This window comes from Hirundo rustica, chromosome 24 (assembly GCF_015227805.2).
Source record: "Hirundo rustica isolate bHirRus1 chromosome 24, bHirRus1.pri.v3, whole genome shotgun sequence".
In the NCBI taxonomy this organism is placed as follows: Eukaryota; Metazoa; Chordata; class Aves; order Passeriformes; family Hirundinidae; genus Hirundo; species Hirundo rustica.
Genome location: NC_053473.1, coordinates 2,555,471 through 2,573,283, shown reverse-complemented (window position 1 = coordinate 2,573,283; position 17,813 = coordinate 2,555,471).

Genomic DNA, 17,813 nt, shown 5'->3' with positions numbered 1-17,813 from the left:
ACAGCTGGTGCCTCCGGTGGCATCCGCTTGTCCTGATGTGCTCAGGTCCCCATGCACCCGTTTCCTAAAGCACCCACTGCTCTGTGGGACTCATCCCTCCCCAGGGCTTCCCGCTGCCTTTCCCCAGCGTGGGTCGAGGGCTTCTCCTGCCTGCACAAAGCAGATGGTAACACACGGACTAACGAGATCAGAGATTAATCTGCACTTTGCTTCCAAATCGCATAATCATGTAATTATTATTCCCAGTATCGGGGAGGAGCAGGCTCCAGGCTCCTGCTTCCTCCTGGGCCACTTTGCGCGGCAGGGCGGTGTCAGGGGGTCGGATCCTGCCTTGCTGCTGCTGCAGGGCACCGTTACTTTGGTGGGACTGCCCAGTGTCCTACTGGTTGATGGCCTCCAGTTCAGTGTCCAGTGGGAGGTGTTGGGAGAGGCTCATCACACCCCACATCCCCGTCCAGCCTTGCACCGGGGTTATCCACCTTGTGCTGGGGCAGCCCAGTGGGAAACACATCCCAGAGCACCTTTCCACACCCCCTGGCATGGCCCAGGAGCAAACCCAGCCCAGCGGCTCCCAGTTCTACCAGTAAGAGTCCCTGGGGGGGAACTGGGGCGCTGCTGGTGTGACGCTGCTCTGTACCCCGCACAGGAGTCAGGCAGCAGCAGCACAATCTGCTGCTGCCCCAGCACCATCTCTTGCTTTTGTGGGAGAGGAAACGGGGGAAAATTCCCCATGTAGGACAGCAATGTGTGGCCATTGGCTCCGAATTCCTGGGTGGCCGGTGGCACTGGCACGGCCCCATTATCAGCAGGCCCGGGCTGTTTGCTGGAAAAGGGCGGCAGCGGGGCTGGGTGACCCCACACTTCCTTCCTTTCCTGGAAGCCACTCACTCCGAGTGTGACGCCCGCGCTCTGATAACCAGCTGCTTTCACAACACGAGCGCGGGGCCAGGGCTCCAGCAGGGCTCACTCCCTGCTCTGTCACCGTCCTTCCCGCCCAGCTCCCATCACCGGCCTTCCCTGCCTCAGTTTCCCCCGCTTCCAGAGGTGAGAACACAGCCCTGAGTGCTGCAGGAGTGAGGGTGTGGATACGTTTCACTGCAGGGTGTAATGAAGTGTGTTAGGTCTCAGCCTCACCGTCCGTCCATCCATCCATCCATCCATCCATCCATCCATCCATCCATCCATCTGAGTAGTGAGGGCTGTGCTGGAAACCCCCTTTGCAGCACTTGGATGGGGGAATGAGGAGAAGTGGGGGGTCCTTGGCAGCACCCAGGAAAGGGCTCATGAGCTGTGCAGAACCACGGAGCTGCACTCGTGACCGTGCACTCTCTGGTCCCTCTGTTCCCCGGGGCGGGTGGAGGACCTCGGTGCAAGGTGCAGGACTGGACAGGAGGAGTTGGGGGTTCTTGGTCCCCCTGTGCCCAGGGAGAGCGGCCAGTGGCTCCTGTGTGCACAGAGGGGCTGAGAAATCGCAGCTGCCTTTGGAGGGGAGCGGCAGGCAGGGTCCTGCCTCAGTCAGGTGTACCCAGCACGGTCCCCTCCCTGCACGGTGGCAGGTCCCTGCACGCCACAGAGGAGCCACCGCCGCGGGTCAGGGAGGGACAGGCTGAGGGGGAAACTGAGGCAGCGGTAGGGAATGCCATGACTTGCCTGAACCCTTCTGGGAAGGGACCCAGCAGCCCTGCCTGCTCCCTGGACACTGCTTTGCAGCTCTGGGGGCTGCGTGGAGCCAGGCTGGTGCTAACGGGGTTTGGCCGTGGGCTCAGAAACCTGGCAGGGGCTGCTGCTCAAATCCCCCCAAACCCCACTGGGATCCACTCTGCACTACCCTGTGTCAGGATCACCATCAGGGTCTGGTTCCAGGGTCCTCCCCACGAGGCCGGTGCACGGCCGAGCCCGGCTCCTCGGCCCGTCCAAGGAGGAAGTTTGCAGGGTGGATTCCAGCGGGCAGGTAAACAGCGGCCAGATGGGACCCAGATACCTGCCCAGAGACACCCGCCAAGCTGGGTTTGCACAGCCCCGGTGCTTATTTGCTCTAGGGAGGGCTTTTCCCTCAGTTGGACGTCAGCCGCGGTGCCAGGACGTCACCCAGCAGCCCTGCCGGGCTCCTCCGTCACGCTCCTGGCCGGGTGCCTGCATCCGGGGCCGCGCCGCTCCGAGTGGCACTGGCACAGCCTCACCTCCCACAGCCACGCACAGACACCCAGGGCTCCTCCGACATGGCCAAAAGGGCTGGGGGCCTTCAGGAGCCCAGCAGAGCCGGGCTGGGGGGCCTTGGCCTCATTGGAGCCCTTTGCAGGGTGAGGGGTTGCTGCTGACTCCCTCGGCTCAGGCAGCAGAGGTGGCTGGCAGAGGATGCCAGGCATGCCCTGCTGGAGCACCTCGCACCCAGCCCTGGTCTTGCAGTGCCATCGGGATGCTCCCGGCCCCGGTTGTGAGATTCCCGTCTTGGCTCATCCAGCCTGCCCGGCTCCCCGCTCTGCTGCCACACCCAGCAGCCATCCCTGCTCCCCGGGGGAAACTGAGGCACGGGGATGGCAGGATTGATGCAGGGACATGGAGTGACGCTGCTGAGGGAAGGTCACCGAGAATCACCCACCCATGGGAGCACAGCAGCCTCCATCCCGGGGTGCTGCTGCGTCACCCGGGGCCGCATCACTCCCAGCCAGTGGACGCTGCTGTTTCTTCTCCCAGGTTTCCATCACTCCCCCATCACTGTCCCATCCCTGCAGGCCCGAGGTGGGGCAGCTCTGGGGCGCGGTGCCCACCCCATCAGACGCATTTCCCTGCCCTTTGCGTGGCGATGAATAATGCAGAGCCCAGCCCGGAGGGTTCCAGGCTCCGAGGACCGGCACCCGCGGGAGGCTGCTCCCTTCGCCCGCCGGGGCACGGAGGGGAAATGCCGGGTCAGGACCCCGTCAGCGTGTGTTTACTGTGTCAGGAGAAGCCGTAAATTCACTCGGTTTAATTGAAAGCCGGTGCTGTGGGTTTGGCTTAATCCACCCTCCTCCTCCTCCTCCATTAGATAACGTCTCGCTGAAACCACTTTGCAAACTCACGGCATTCCTGTGTGCTGAGCACCGGGCGGCCACGGCCACGGCCACGGCGGGGCTCACGCGCCTCGGGGACACTTGGCTGCCGCCAGCTCCGCTCCTCCACGCTCATCCTGCCCCCTCCCTGTCCCAGCAGTGGAGAACTGACCCACCCGTGACATGAAACACGAGTGGCAACACCACAGGATGGCTGAGGGTGGTGGGATGCAGACAGATGCAGAATCGAAGCGCCCCGAGGGAAGCCGGGAGCAGATTCGAAGGGCTCAAGTTGAAGAGATAAAGGGAAATTCTTTGGGTGGGGGTGAATCCAAGCAGTAGATGGGTTGGGATGTTCCCAAAAAGAGCAGGTGGAGAGAAGCAGTGGGAACCCTCTCATCTCTGTGCATCAGAGGGGTCAGCACCGCTTCTCCTCACCCCAACAAAGGGAAACTGAGTCACAGAGCTGGGCAGTGCTCGGAGTCGCGCTGTTTGTGGGGAGCCCGTTCCTCTTCGGGGTTCTGCAGAACCGGCAGAGAAGGAAGCGCCCAGGCCACAGAGAGGTCACTTTGCCAGTGCAGATACCACCATGAGCTCTGTCCCCTGTCCCCATCCCCTGGCGGGGCCACCCGGGGGGACCCCGCTGCCTCCCCCTGTCCCCGCAGCTGCGGGGCCGAGGAACCCCGGCATCCGGCGCGGGGGGAGTTTTGCTTCGCCAGCGGAGTTCAGGCAGAGGCCAGGGGCGGCGAGAGCTGCCGGGGTGTCCCGCGGCCGCCGCTGACCTGCGAGGAATGCCGTGAGTCACCGGGAAAGCATCCCCACGCCGCCAGCCCCTCTCCGTGCCGCCGGAGAGCCGAGGCTGCGAGCCCGGCACCTCGGCTCTCGGGGCGCGCAGTGCCCGGGACGCCCCGTTACACCCCGCAGAGGCGCCCGGGGCACGGGCAGTGCCCACCCGCGGGGTGAAGAACCCCAGCCGCGGTCACCCCGGCACATGGGCAGGGACACGGCAGGCGGGAGCGATCCGGGGAGGCCAGACATGAACTCAGCTTCTCCGAGAGGGAAGAGGTGACGCGATGCTGGGAGGTCACCCGGGGCCGGGACGCCGTCCCAGCGCAGCGCTCGGGGCTCTCCTGCTCGGCCACCTCCGTCCCCTCCGGCCAGCGGCAGGGGAGGGGGAGATTGTCCCGGAGGCGGCTCCTGCTGCGGTTCTTCCCCCAAGGAAGGGAGTTTTAGGCTTTATCAGCTCACCGCACGTTGGTGCCCGGCGTTAGAGGAGAGAAAGGCTTTTCCCAGTAGCGCCTTATCAAGGCGCCGAGCCTCGGACGCTGCATTGTTTCTGGTCACGTTGCAAAATTAAAGAGGCAAACGGCATTTCGGGGAAGAACTGTAAATTCCTGGAAGATTTTCTGAGCACGGCACTTGCTCCTGGTGTGGGGCACTGGGAGGTGGCACGGGGCCGGGAGTGGGAATGCCAGGAGGGGACAAATCCCAGAGCATCCATCCCTCCGTAGGTGAACACGCTGAGCCTGCCCAGCTGTGCCCCCGCAGCCTCCACAGCTGGACTGATCCTAACAGGGAGCCTCAGCCCCGGGCTTCTCCCGAGCACTGGGAGGATACTGGAGGACACTGGTGCAGCCGGGCGAGGCGCCAGCACCGGCCGCTTCCTCGAGAGCAGCTGCTGCCTTTGCTTCCATGCAATAAAACACAGCGGGTTATTGAAGGGACAAGTGTGAGACAGAAGGAGCCTGGTGCCACCTCCTGCCTGTCCCCAGCACTAGGGCAGGACACCCAGGAGGTGACGGAAGGGATCAGCTGGGGGCAGAAGGATGGTGACCTCCAGGGAAGCCTGTGGTATCCTAAAGGACATGTGGTGCCCTCCCAGCAGCCCGAGCTCATCTCCCCTGCCTGGGGCATCTCTGTCCCCAAGGTGACACCCCAAGGGCCACTTCAGTGCCCCAACCCTCATGTCCCACACCACTGCTCATCCTCCCAGGGAGAGCAAAGACCCGATGCTGTTGTGACACCTAATGGCAGTTGCTGTTATCAGACACGGCGCTCTCCCAGGAAGGCTCTTCTCGCCGTGGGGCTGCGGATCAAGGGATGCTCTGTTCTCCGTCCAGGCTGGCACCCCTGGGCTGCCAGAGGGGTTTGGGAGATGGAAATGTCAGCCCTGGGAAAGACAAGCCCAGGAGTTGTTTTTCACCCCATTCCTTACAGGAATGCTGGCTGTGATGTGCTGGGTGTCCTTTTGTCTCCTCTCAGGGACTTCTGAACCTGCTGACCACTTCCAACTCCCGACGGTGCATGCAGAGCCAAGAAGAGCCAGGCAGGTGTACAGACAGGAGCAGCTCCCACTGTTGCTCCTCAATCCCCTCCCAACATGACGGGAGAGGCAGGAGCCACCCACAACCACAGCCCCAGACATCAGAGAATCCACACCTCAACACCACACGGCAGTCCCAGCTCCCCAAAACCTGTGCTGGGGGAACGCCCTGATAAATCCAGCCCTGTCCCTGGGGAGGAGGATGCGTGCCCTCGGATCACAGCACCGAAACCTCGGATCCCAGGTTGCATCACCGAGGTTGGAACTCCTGGATCGGTCCTGAATCCATCACCAAAGGGATCAAACCCTTTGAGTTACCCAGGACCACCGAGCCCAGACCCTCCTGTGTCGAGTCACATCCCTCACGGTCCTGTTTGCTCTGACCCTGCAGTGCTCCAGCCACTTTCCAAGCCCCCATCCCAGCACGGACCGGACCCGCAGCCCCTCAGACCCTGCTGGGCCGTGGGGGCTACAACACTCCCTTCCCCTGCTGGCACTGCAGGATCCTGCCTCCAGCCCAGTTATTTTCTGCTTGGTGCATCCAGCCCAGCCCAGGGATTGGCATCCCAAGGGGCTGCGAGGTCCTTTGCCTGCCCACACCCTCCTTCTGCCGAGCCAGGGCCACGAGGGGTGCAGGGGGTGCGGGCGACGGACCCTCGAGTTTCTGGGAATTTAACTACCAGACCACACACCACGCTCACCACCACTTCTGTTCCTGGGAAGGGAGAGGTGACAGGGACAGGAGCAGCACCCATGGGTGGCTGCAGACAGCACTACAGGCAGAATGGGGAAACTGAGGCACGGAGCAGGTACCTGGGCTGCACTGCCCGTGGTGTCAGCACAGCTCTCTGAAGAAAACGTGGGCACTGAAGGAGCCAGCAAGGCCAGGAGTTGCCCCTGGAGCTTGGAAAGCATCTTCTGGCCCAGATCAGACTCCAGAGGATGCAGCCCCGGAGCCTCCTCTCTGCCCCCCCTGAATTCCCACCCACCTTCAGGCTATTTTTCCTTACTGAAGTGGCTCTTTGCAGGGCGGCTGGCAGAGGGGGGCACTGGCTTTAAGTGTATTTGATGGATAATTCCTCATTACTCTAATGCATTTGCAAGCTGGGATAATTGATGGATGTTTAACAGGATGCGTTTCCGACAGTCGGCTGGAGAAATGGACTCCCATTACTCCGCAAACGTTTCTTTTTACCATTGAACTCCTTTGTTTCAATTGATCCTCGCCTTTCCCATCACTTGCTGCTCATTAATAATCCCCAAAGCAGCTGCTCCCCCACTCCAGCTCCTCCCAACCTGCGCTGCCGGAGGCTTTAGCAAGGGTTTGCAAGCAGATCTGGGCATTGCTGCAGTTTTATAATAAACAGGATTTTTTTCCGCCCCAAAGTGAGGCGAAACCTGAGCAGGAGCAGGGCAGGGCACGCCTGGGGTATCACCCGGGTCCATCAGAGTGATACAGGCTGCTAATCGGGGGGAATTTGGGGTGAAGAGGGGGAGGTGGCCAGTCCGTGGGGCTGAGCCGAGCCCAAGGGAGAAGTCGCCCTTTGGGGCTGGTATCAGCCCAAGCCAGGCTTGGAGCTGAGCCCTGCTCTGCCTGCAGAGCTTTTATCTGCAGCTCCCTCTGCTCGGGAAGGGCAGCCAGGGGTTTATCGGCCCTGCCTGGCCCCTGAGCAGGCTCCATTGCCACCCCGAGAGGGTCCCTGTGTCCCCACCCTGCAGAGCCACTCGGGGGTTCAGGGAGCTCTCCCACTTGCTGAGCTGCTGCCCAGGAGCAGCCTGGCATTTGATCCCCCTGGGATTTCCTCAACAGAGCCCTTGGCATGGCTGTGGCACGCCGGGCTCCCTCCTCTCCAGAGTCACCCCAGGCGTGGCTGTGGCCCTGCCCGAAGCTGGGGGCACTGAAGCCCCCATGTTCCAGGTTGCCAGGAGCCAGCAGTGCTGGGGGATGCCAAGGAGATTTTCCCCACGGCGCTGAGCTGTTCCCACTCCCAATCCTGGTGCATCCCAAACCAAGGAGCTCCCTTGATTCCCCCCTGCACCCTAAGGTCCATGCTGCCACCTGTATCCCTGCTGCAGCCCCGTCCTTGGCCGCTCTCACCCTCAAATCTGGATTTGGAGCTCACTCTTCCCCTCCATTCCCCAGGGCACCTCCAGCCTTGAACGGCCATCCCTCACACCTCCACTTCTCCTCCCCAGCTCCCCCCGAGCTGCAGACAGACCTGCAGCCTCTTGTCTCTCTCAGCCCTGACATCACTGGGGCAGGAGCCTGCACTGCTGCTCACGGCATTTACCTGCCATGTTCTGAGCTGACCCTGCAGCATCCTTTGTCCTCTTCCCATCCACATCTTGCCCAGGATGGAGCACAAGAGCCTTGGCATGGGAGGAGGGCATCCACAGGCCTGGCCTAAGGGAGAATTCAAGAGGAAAAAAAAAAAAAAAGGAATAAAAGAGAAAAAACCCAAAGTCCATAGAGAAGAAAAGAAGCTGAGGGTGTCCAGGGGTTATGCAGACCTGAGTGGGTGGAAAGAGGGGGATCAGGCTGGATTCAGGTCAGCTGGGGAGATGGGATGGAACAAGACTGCGAACCTGCAGAAGGGAGTGGCTGAGATGGAGGGTGGGGAATAGGGGGGCCCACAGGAGATGTTCCTGCCCTGGGCTGCACCTGGGGGTCCCAAAGGACCCTGTCCCAGGGCATGGACCCACCTGATGGAGCCCACACTGCTGGGGTCAGTGAGAACAGCAAAACCTTCAGTCCCAAATGGCTGAACCATGAGACTGAGCCCTGGGCTCCCCAAAACACCTCCTGCACCCCGTGCTCCAGAGCTCCTGGGGCCGTGGCTGGTTCTCCCCAGAGCCCCGTGCCAGGGAGCAGCTGGCTACAAACACCCCCTGCTCCTCTGCACAGCCTGGGGAGGCCATAACCTGCTTTTGGGGGGCTCCCTTTGAGCTCTCAGCTCACACCCCATGTCCACCATAGGATTAACACCCTGAGAAGGGATGAGCTCCACGGGCAGAGATGGATGAGACCCCTCTTGCTGCACACAAGGTGCTGAGCACGTGGGGGACAGAGGGACAGCAGGGACTGGGATTTGTCCTTGCTCCCACAAAGCACATCCCAGGCAGGTCTCTAAACCAGGCTCATGTCCTGGAGATGCCCCCAGTGACTCTGTAGCTGCCCCTGGTGTGTCCCTGCCCATAATGGAGCATTTCTGAGTCAGGACAAGCAAACCCTGGGCACACCTGGGGGGTCCCACAGAGCTGCCAAACACAGCTCTGATCCCCTCCTGACCTGCAGAGCTGCTCTTAAATCATGGCGGGAAGGCTGGTAAAAGCCTCGGTGCCTTCAAGCATGAAATACAAAGCACTCACCACCCCCTTTCAGCCTCTTCCCTGAGTGCCCGGCTCACCGCATGAAACCTTTTATATCCCCCCTCCCCGTCTTCCCCCATCAGCCCAGAGAGCGCCGGCGCGCCGCCAGCAGCACAATCCCAAATTGCTCCCTTTATTAGGGGAAAAAAAAACCAAAAACCAAACCAGGAAGATAACCGGGGTTTTGATTTCCTTTCTCACCTCTGAAATGGCCTGGAGGATTGAGGAGAGGGGTCGAGGCCAAAATCACCCCAACCCCAACGCTGACCCCAAACCCAAGCACGTGAAAGGGTTTGATTTGAACGGGAAGGGAGCAGCAAAGCGTTTTGCGCGGAGGGAGGGCGTGACTGCAGCTGAACGACGGGGATGTGGAAAGACCCCGGTGGCCGGATCAGCCTCCGGCAGAGCCGGCACCCACCAGGCGCGGCAGCAGGAGGGCCGATGTGCCCCGGTGATGCTCCGCGGGCAGGGGTCGGATGGGGATGCACGATCCCACTGCAGTCCCGTGGGGACCCGGGCAGCCAGGGGCGCCTCAGGGCGCCGGCGAGCATCCTCCCTACCCCGCGGAGGTGCGGAGGGCCCCGTGGGGCGGTGCCACGGCGGGCAGATGGGGCTGCGGAGCTGTCCCCGGGAGCCGGGGGAGGGTGCAGATGGCGCGGGGTGGCTCCTGTCACGCTGCCATCAATCAGCGCCGGCTCCTCCGAGCGCGGCAGCGTCTCCGGGGTGTAAATCAGACCTGAACGAGGCTCAGGGTCCCTCTGCAAGATCTGGCCTCGCTGTCGGCTTTCGCTCCGGTGACAGTGTCGCGACGGGGAGACTTTGTGTCCCCGCCGGGCCGGCAAAGGGCGTGCGAGGACGTCCGCAGGAGGATGCTGAACGTGCCGCCTCTTGCTGCGGGGGAAAAGAGCCCAGAGGAGCGTGAACGGCAGCTCCTGGCGGCCTGAACTCCTCCTCAGCCGCGTTTCTCCTGTTTCCCACCCTCCCGTGCCCTGCAGGTGTTTGTAGGGGACGATAAGGCACCCACAGAGCCTGCGCTGCACCCGCTCCCTTCCTGGTCTGGGCAACACCAGGAGTGACCCCCAGGCTGCCCTGAGGAGAGACTGGGGTGGGGACAGGGGCTCTCTGGGTGTCCAGGGGCTGTTTGGTCTCTGCAAGTGGCCTGTCACCTTGTCCCCATCCTGCCTGGGACAGGACAGGGCACGTGTTCCTGGGGAGGTTTTAATCCCCTCCTCCCCATTTTCCTCAGCATCCTCTGGGTGTGGTGCAGCCCAAGGTAGCACAGCATCCTTCCCACGTGCTTTATTCTCCCTCCTAGTGCTGTAGGTTCCCAGCGAGGCTGGTGCTGCTGAATTGTTTCATCTCTTTCCAAAATGTGCTCCTCCTGGGAGCCGGCCCAGCCCTCAAACCATGCCATGCAGGCGTCCCCGTGCCCTGCTGTGCCTGGTGTGAGCGTTGCTGGCATTGCTGCTTCACCCGGAGGCACCGCTCTGCCATCAGCGTTTGCTCTGCCGGGTTTCTCTTTCCTGCCCCTGCTGCTTCTCTGTTCTGCCCCAGGTTCTCCCATCGCCCCCAGCTCTCTCCCGTCCATCCAAAGCTGGGGCACATTCCCTGCTCCCGACAAAAGGCGGCTGGATGCGTTCCTTCCCTTCAGCAGGGGAGGGGAAGAGCGTGTGAGCTCCCTGCCTCGCCTCCTGTGAGCATCTTTCATCCCTGCAACGAACGTGCTCGCATTTAAGGAGTAATTACTGCGTGACTCAGCCGTTTTGGCAAACACCCGGTGGCTCCGTCCCCGTGCGCTCCCATTCCTCCCGCAGCTCCCCCGTCACGCCCCCAGCCCTGCGGGTGTGAGCTCAGGGCATCCCCAGCAGCAGCAGCAGCTTTTTGGGGGAAGCAGGGTGGGGGACGCAGCTCATCGTGTCCCTTAGGAGATGTTCAAGCCCCGGGGACGGCGACGCTCTGCGAGGGGCTGCGGTCCAGCATCCACCCGGCACATCCCGGGCTGGGGCTGCCAGCGAGCGCCCGGGAGCAGGGGAGGGCTGGGCGCCTGCGATTATTCAATCTGGAGCAACCCTGACCTGCTGACAAAGGCAAAGTTATTTTTAAAAAACAACCACTCAGCGAAATTCGCCTCCGCCGCTCGTCCTGCTGCTGCCGCTGCCCGCCGCCGGGGAGAGATCCGTCCTGGGAAACGCTGCTCTGGGATGCCTGCAATGGGGTGGGAGCCTGGGCCTTGCTCCACACCCCCCAGGCTCCATCCCTGAGCCCCGCTGGCTTTTTGGGCTGTGACTCTTCCACAGAGCCAGGGGAGCATGGCAGCCTGCAGTATTTACAGCCCCACATGCATGGTGAGCCCAGGGCACCCCCCATGCACCCCCAAAGCATCTCCCTGCTCCCTCCACAAGCAGCAGAATGGATTCTGAAGGGCCCAGGGAGATTTTTATGCCAGGTGGTGCTCACTGCAGCAATGGCCGCGGTGCAGGGACCGCAGCAGCGCGGCGCTGGAATCGCCGGGTCCGTGCCCTTGTGCGGGGTGGGGGCTTGGGGCTCCCCCATCCCCACTGCCCCCTGCCCAGTCTCTGGGTCAGGAGCAGCCTCGGACTCGGCCCGTGCTGGGGGGGTTGCCCTCTCCGTGCCAAGGCTGGTTGGCATCGGGAAGGGACGCAGGCAGAGGAGGGCTTGGTGTTTGCAAAGGAAGAGCTGGACCTGCTCCAAATTTCCAGGGTGAGAAAATCGCCCCGAGTCACGCTCCAGCTCCAAACAAATGCTCGGCTCCAGGGGCCGGCGATGATTCACCCGGATGAGACCTCGCTGCTCCCACCTTGCAGCCGCCCCCCTTCCATCTGAGAACACTCAGGGAGGGTTAATTCCCAATTAAGGGGGGGATGGCTCCAAGATTGCCTGGCTGTTGCCCAGGGCTGTGATCCCAGCCCCGCTCGCCTTCACTTCCCCCGCGGTGGCCGCGCTGCCCGGGAGCCCTCCTTCCCTTTTATTGCCACGAGGTGAATTAATACCCATTTCCTGAAGCTTTTATGGTTTCCTCCCAAATGGCTCTTACATCAGGGGCATATTGGGTTACAGCAAATACAAGCAGCAAGGAACGAGCCCGGGCTTTGCTGTTCCTAAATCCGCCGGTGCGTTTGGGGACCCCCAGCCTCCGGTCCCTTTCCCCCCGGCCACTCCCTTCCCCCAGAGCCGGGTGGATGCTCCCAGCAACAAATGACTCCCTTGAGACGTTGGGAAACAACGAGGACTCTTGTGAAGCTCTGCACGAGCAGCGCAGGGTTGGCCGAGCCCCTGGGGGTGGGGATTTGGGGGTGGCCCCTGGTTTCGGGCTGGTTTCGGGGTGCCTGGTGTGGCTGCTGAGGCTCCCGTCTCCGTCTCGCTCCGAGAGCACGCACACCTCTTGGGCTGGTTACTGTAGAAACGAAATTAGCACGGGGAGGGAATGCAATCCCAGAGCTAATTAAGGTAATTACAGCTTCACACCAGCTGCTCACGAGGTCCAAGGACCTTCTGTAACTTGTGGAGGGGATCAGGCGCTCCGGGGGACTTTGAATTCTAATTCCCCGGGACCACGCGGCTTCCGTGGTGGCACTTGTGTCACTTGCCGGTGTGACATTGAGCTGGGGGGATGCGCGGTGCCAGATGTGCCTCCCAGATGTGCTGCCCCCATTGGTTTCAGGTGGTGATTGGGGCCTGGGGCGTGTTTGGGGTCCCTGGGGAGCTGCTTTGGAGGGGGTCAGTGCTGGGGGGGTTGGCAGGAGGAGCTCCCTGAGCCCGGCAGAGGTTGCACTTTACAGAGGTGTCGCTTTGGCTCTTCAGCTGGGGACATGCTGACCTGGCAGGGAGGGAAACTAGAGCTGGCTTGGGGTCCCTCTTCATCCCATGGGGACTGGCTGGGGCCAAAGGCTGCAGGATGGGTGCAGGCAGCAGGGAGGTGGCAGAACCTGGAGCTGGTGGCTGTCAGGGTGTTTGTGTGGGGTGCTGGAAAATGAGACTTCTGCTCCAGGCTTGGATGAGCGCACTGGAACCAGTCAGACACAGCGGGGTGAACGACCACGGGGTTTGGCACAGCATCAGCCTGGGCGGCAGGAGCATCCCCAGCTCTCCTCCAGCCTCCTTTCAGCTGGCAAAACGTTACCACCCAGAGGCTGCCTTCCCAAAACCCGTGGCTTTTTGGAGCTGATTCCCGGCACCTGGGAGCCAGGAGAAGGTGGCCAAAGGCGTTCGTGCCGTGGCCGAAAGTGCCCGGTGGCCCGGCTGTGGCGAGGGGCAGCGGGGGCTCGGCTGCCCGGGGAGCAGCGCTGGGGACAGAAGCGCCGAGTGCCGCGGTTTGTCAGCAGCAGCGCCGGGAGCGGGCGGTGATTCACCGCTTCCCAGCAGCTGATATTTATTACTCAGCCTCGCTAAGGGGCCGACACGAAATGTGGCACGGGGAGGGGGGAACAAACACGGAGCGGGGGGCGGCAGCGTCGCCCGTGAAACCTGATGGGTTTCCCCATCCTCCCCCTCCCGCTGCTCTCTCCGGCTGGTGGATTTTGATGGAGGAAAATAAACGCTCGCAAAAATCACTCTCTCTCTCTCTCTCTCTCTCTCCCGGCTTGTCCCCGTTTGCCCTGTGCTTTGGCAGCTCCGCCGGGTGGGATGGGAATGGGAGCGAGGAGGGAGGGACGGCAGGAAGGAGCTCCCCTGGGACACAGCAGGGTGATGGGGCTGAACTGGGACCCTCCTCCTGAATGGGCCCCCCCTCCTGCAGCCTGGTCTCTGTTGCTTTGGAGAAAGGCAGTCACGATGGGGAACTGCCCGAGGTATGCGGGCACGGGATCGGACAGGTCGGTCCATGGATGAGAGGCAGGGATGGGGTCCCTTGGGAGAGAAGGGGACAGATCCCCGAGCTGGTCCTCCTGCACCCTGAGGAGGGTGGTGTGGGGACAGTGGGGCAGCTCGGGTCTGGGGCAGGGTCTGATGGAGGGAGATGGATCCACAGCAGCAGGGTGGATCCACAGCAGCAGGATGGATCCACAGCAGCAGGGTGGATCCATGCAGCAGGGTGGATCCACAGCAGCAGGGTGGATCCATGCAGCAGGATGGATCCATGCAGCAGGATGGATCCACAGCAGCAGGATGGATCCATGCAGCAGGGTGGATCCATGCAGCAGGGTGGATCCATGCAGCAGGATAGATCCATGCAGCAGGATGGATCCATGCAGCAGGGTGGATCCATGCAGCAGGATGGATCCACAGCAGCAGGGTGGATCCACAGCAGCAGGATGGATCCACAGCAGCAGGGTGGATCCATGCAGCAGGGTGGATCCACAGCAGCAGGGTGGAACCACAGCAGCAGGATGGATCCATGCAGCAGGGTGGATCCATGCAGCAGGATGGATCCACAGCAGCAGGGTGGATCCATGCAGCAGGATGGATCCATGCAGCAGGATAGATCCACAGCAGCAGGGTGGATCCATGCAGCAGGGTGGATCCATGCAGCAGGGTGGATCCATGCAGCAGGATGGATCCATGCAGCAGGATGGATCCATGCAGCAGGGTGGATCCGTGCAGCAGGGTGGATCCGTGCAGCAGGGTGGATCCATGCAGCAGGGTGGATCCATGCAGCAGGGTGGATCCACAGCAGCAGGGTGGATCCATGCAGCAGGGTGGATCTGGTGCAAAGCGAAGAAGCCAAAGCAGAACGATGCAGCTGCTGCGAGGGGACAGATGCAGCACAGAGGGATGGATCGGATGCGGGCTGCTGGTTCTGCTGCAGGGGATGGAGCTGCTGCAAAGGGACGAGCCTGATGCAGAGGGATGTGACTCAGAGTGACACGAGTACAGAGCTTTGTGTGTCTCCCCCCCAGCCCTGCCATCAGCCCCGGGCTGATCCCTCTCCCGCCCCAGCAAACAGATCCATGAGCTCCCCTCGCCTCCCCGGCATAACCCCACCTGTGCCTCAGTTTCCCCGTGCAGCCAAGGGGCAGAGGCTGCTCCATCCCGTTTCCCTGTGCCTCCATGTGTCCATCCGCCCCTCCAGCGGCACGGTGAGGATGGGGGCTCCGACCTCCTCCCGCAGCAACGGGAAAGGGCTGGTGTGAGCTTCCCCCGGGCTATTTATCACCAGCTCTGAGCGCCGGGGTGTGGCGGCAGCTCCCGGGGATATTTTTAGCCCGCTGCAGGGAATCACGGCGGCGAGGGCTCGGGAGCAGCAGGAGGGAGGCACAGCGGGAGAGGTGCCGCAGCACGAAGCCCTGCCAGCATTCCTGCTCCAAAAACCCTTTCCAGGGAGGAACCCCGCTCCAGGATGGCTGCGGGGTCACGCCTGGCCTTGGCACCGTCGTGTCCCTCCATGGCCTGCTGGGACCCGGGGGTCCAAGTCCCTGTGACACCCAAAAAACGGGGGCTGCAGGCTGGGCTGGGGCACGCACCGAGGAGCCGAGGGCGGCTGCAGCACAGGAGCTGTGCGGGCTGCTGCTGTCTGCTCGAGACAGGAAGACATTAGAGAGCAGCACTGTCTGCATCCCTAATGGGCCTCGCTGCCGCCCGCTCCTCCTCCCAGCGCTGCGCTGGGGCTGCGGGAAAGCCGGGCCAGGAACCCCGGGAAAGCCGGGCTGGGATCCCCGGGAAAGCCGGGCCAGGGACCCCGGGAAAGCCGGGCCAGGGACCCCCTGGGAAATCTGGGCCAGGGATCCCCTGGGAAAGCCGGGCCAGGAACCCTGGGAAAGCCGGGCCAGGGATCCCCGGGAAAGCCGGGCCAGGAACCCCCTGGAAAGCCGGGCCAGGGACCCCCTGGAAAGCCAGGTCAGGGACCCCCGGGAAAGCCGGGCCAGGGATCCCCGGGAAAGCCGGGCCAGGAACCCCCCGGGAAAGCCGGGCCAGGGACCCCGGGAAAGCCGGGCCAGGGATCCCCCTGGAAAGCCGGGCCAGGAACCCCCTGGAAAGCCGGGCCAGGAACCCCCTGGAAAGCCAGGTCAGGGACCCCCAGGAAAACCGGGCCAGGGACCCCGGGAAAGCCGGGCCAGGGATCCCTGGGTGCTCCATCCCTGCGGTAGGTGCTGCTGCCTGCACCCTGTCCCCATGGGTGGGGGCTCTGCAGCACCCATGTGGCACTGCTGCACACACCCATGTACACACACACACACACACGTGTGCATCACTGGCAGGGACAGCACCCACCCGGAGCTCTGGGCTCACCCACCCAGGCCTTGCTGAGGGGGGAGGGAACCCTTGTGCCAGCCCCCCAAAAAATGTTGAGTAGTTTTACTCTCCTGTGACCCTCTTAGCCCCAGTGCCAACAACATTCCCCATTCCCCACATCCCATTAGAGCCCACAGCAGCTGCAGAGCACTCGGTGGCCGCTTCCAGACACTCCAGGATCTGGGCACATGAGGATCTGGGCACCCCAGGGAGCAGAGCTGGGTACCCCAGGGAGCAGGGCTGGGCACCCAGAACTAGGGCTGGGCATCCCAGGGTGAAGGGCTCAGCATCCAGGACCAGAACTGGGCACCCCAGGATGCAGAGCAGGATTCCCAGGGACAGACACCCTGGGGACAGGGACAGACAGACACTCACCCCTGGCAGTGCCAGAGGGGCACAGGGCTGATGTGTGAGGCACCGCCCTCGTGTTCCAGGCAGTTTCCCAGTTTATTTTCTCCCCTATTAGATTCCAGCTGGCAGGATGGCTCCTATAAATATACATAAGGGCTCATTTACATGACAGTTTATTCGGGAGCAAATTCCACAGCTGCCTGGCAGGCGCTTGCCGCAGTGGGTGAGAGCTGCGCCCGAAACCAACCCTGCCTCAGTTTCCCCATCTGCAACCCAGGCGACAGGGAATGGTTTTTCCCCACATTTTTGACAATCCGTTCCTGGAAAACCCAGGGTGTTATTATCAAGGATATTTATAGCCCGCTAAATGTGTTATTCATATGATTATTTGCCGTCTGGCAATGGGTAATTGCCCAGGGTGGGGACGACACCAGCGCGTGTGAGGTGCTGCACGGGGACACTCTCAGACCCAGCCTGCCTCCAGCTGAGGGGAAAGCTCACCCCAAAACCCCAGGAGGGCACCGGGATGTGCCTGGTGGGTCCCAGGGCAGAACCAGGGACTCACGGCAGGTTGAGGAGGCTTTGGTGCCTCCGTGCTCCAACGCTAGAGTCCGGCTCTCGTTTCGATCGTGACGATTAGCTGAGTCACAGCTGGGGTGCTGCTAATTAAATGTATTTCTTAATTAACAAGATCACAGAGAAGGCCTGCCGGCCCGGCTTGGCTTTCAATCACGGCTGACACAGGCAGCTGCGGCCACGGGGCACGGCGGGCCCGAGGTGTGGCGAGCATCCCACGGCCGTGGCCACCGCGTTGCCCCTGCTGCTCCCGCTGTTCCTGCCGGCAGCAGGAGCGTGAGGATGAGGATGAGGATGAGGAGGGCTCACGGCCAGCATCACCCAGCCCCTGGCTGTCCCCCGTGACTCAGGGCTGCTCATCCCTCCCTGCCACCTGAGCCCTGAGCCAGCCCGGCTATTAATTAATATTAATAACAACCCCCTGCAGCTGCTATTCACTGACCTCAAAGCACAACCTGAAGTAACCCCTGCCCCGCTCGGGAAATCTCCGCTCCCCCACCGGATGGGGAAACTGAGGCATGGGAACTGGGGCAGGAACCGTGCCAGAAGCTTTTCCTGCTCACCCACAGCGCCTGGGAGATGGGGAAGCAAAACCCCAGGGATTCCCCCCAGCCCCACGGCCATGCACGGACGGGTGAGCCAGAGTGGAGAGGGTTTTCCTAGCTGGGAAAGAAAATAATAATAATAATAAAAAAAAATATAAGGACAATAAATAACTAAATAAACAAGCCCATTGTGCCCCCCATGCTGAGCTCTGCCCCACGGCAAGGGGCTGCGTCTCCCTGGGGAGGGGGAGGCTGAGCTCCGCGAGTGGATTTCGCGTGTTCCGGCGCGGGCGGGAGTCGGAGCCGGGGCTTCTCCCGGTTTTTGGCAGTCCGGTCATGTCCTGCCGGCGGAGCAGCAGGACTGAGTCACGTTCCAGCGGCAGCAGTGACTCACGGCCACCCCAGCCCCCCGGGGAGCAGCCGGCACATTGC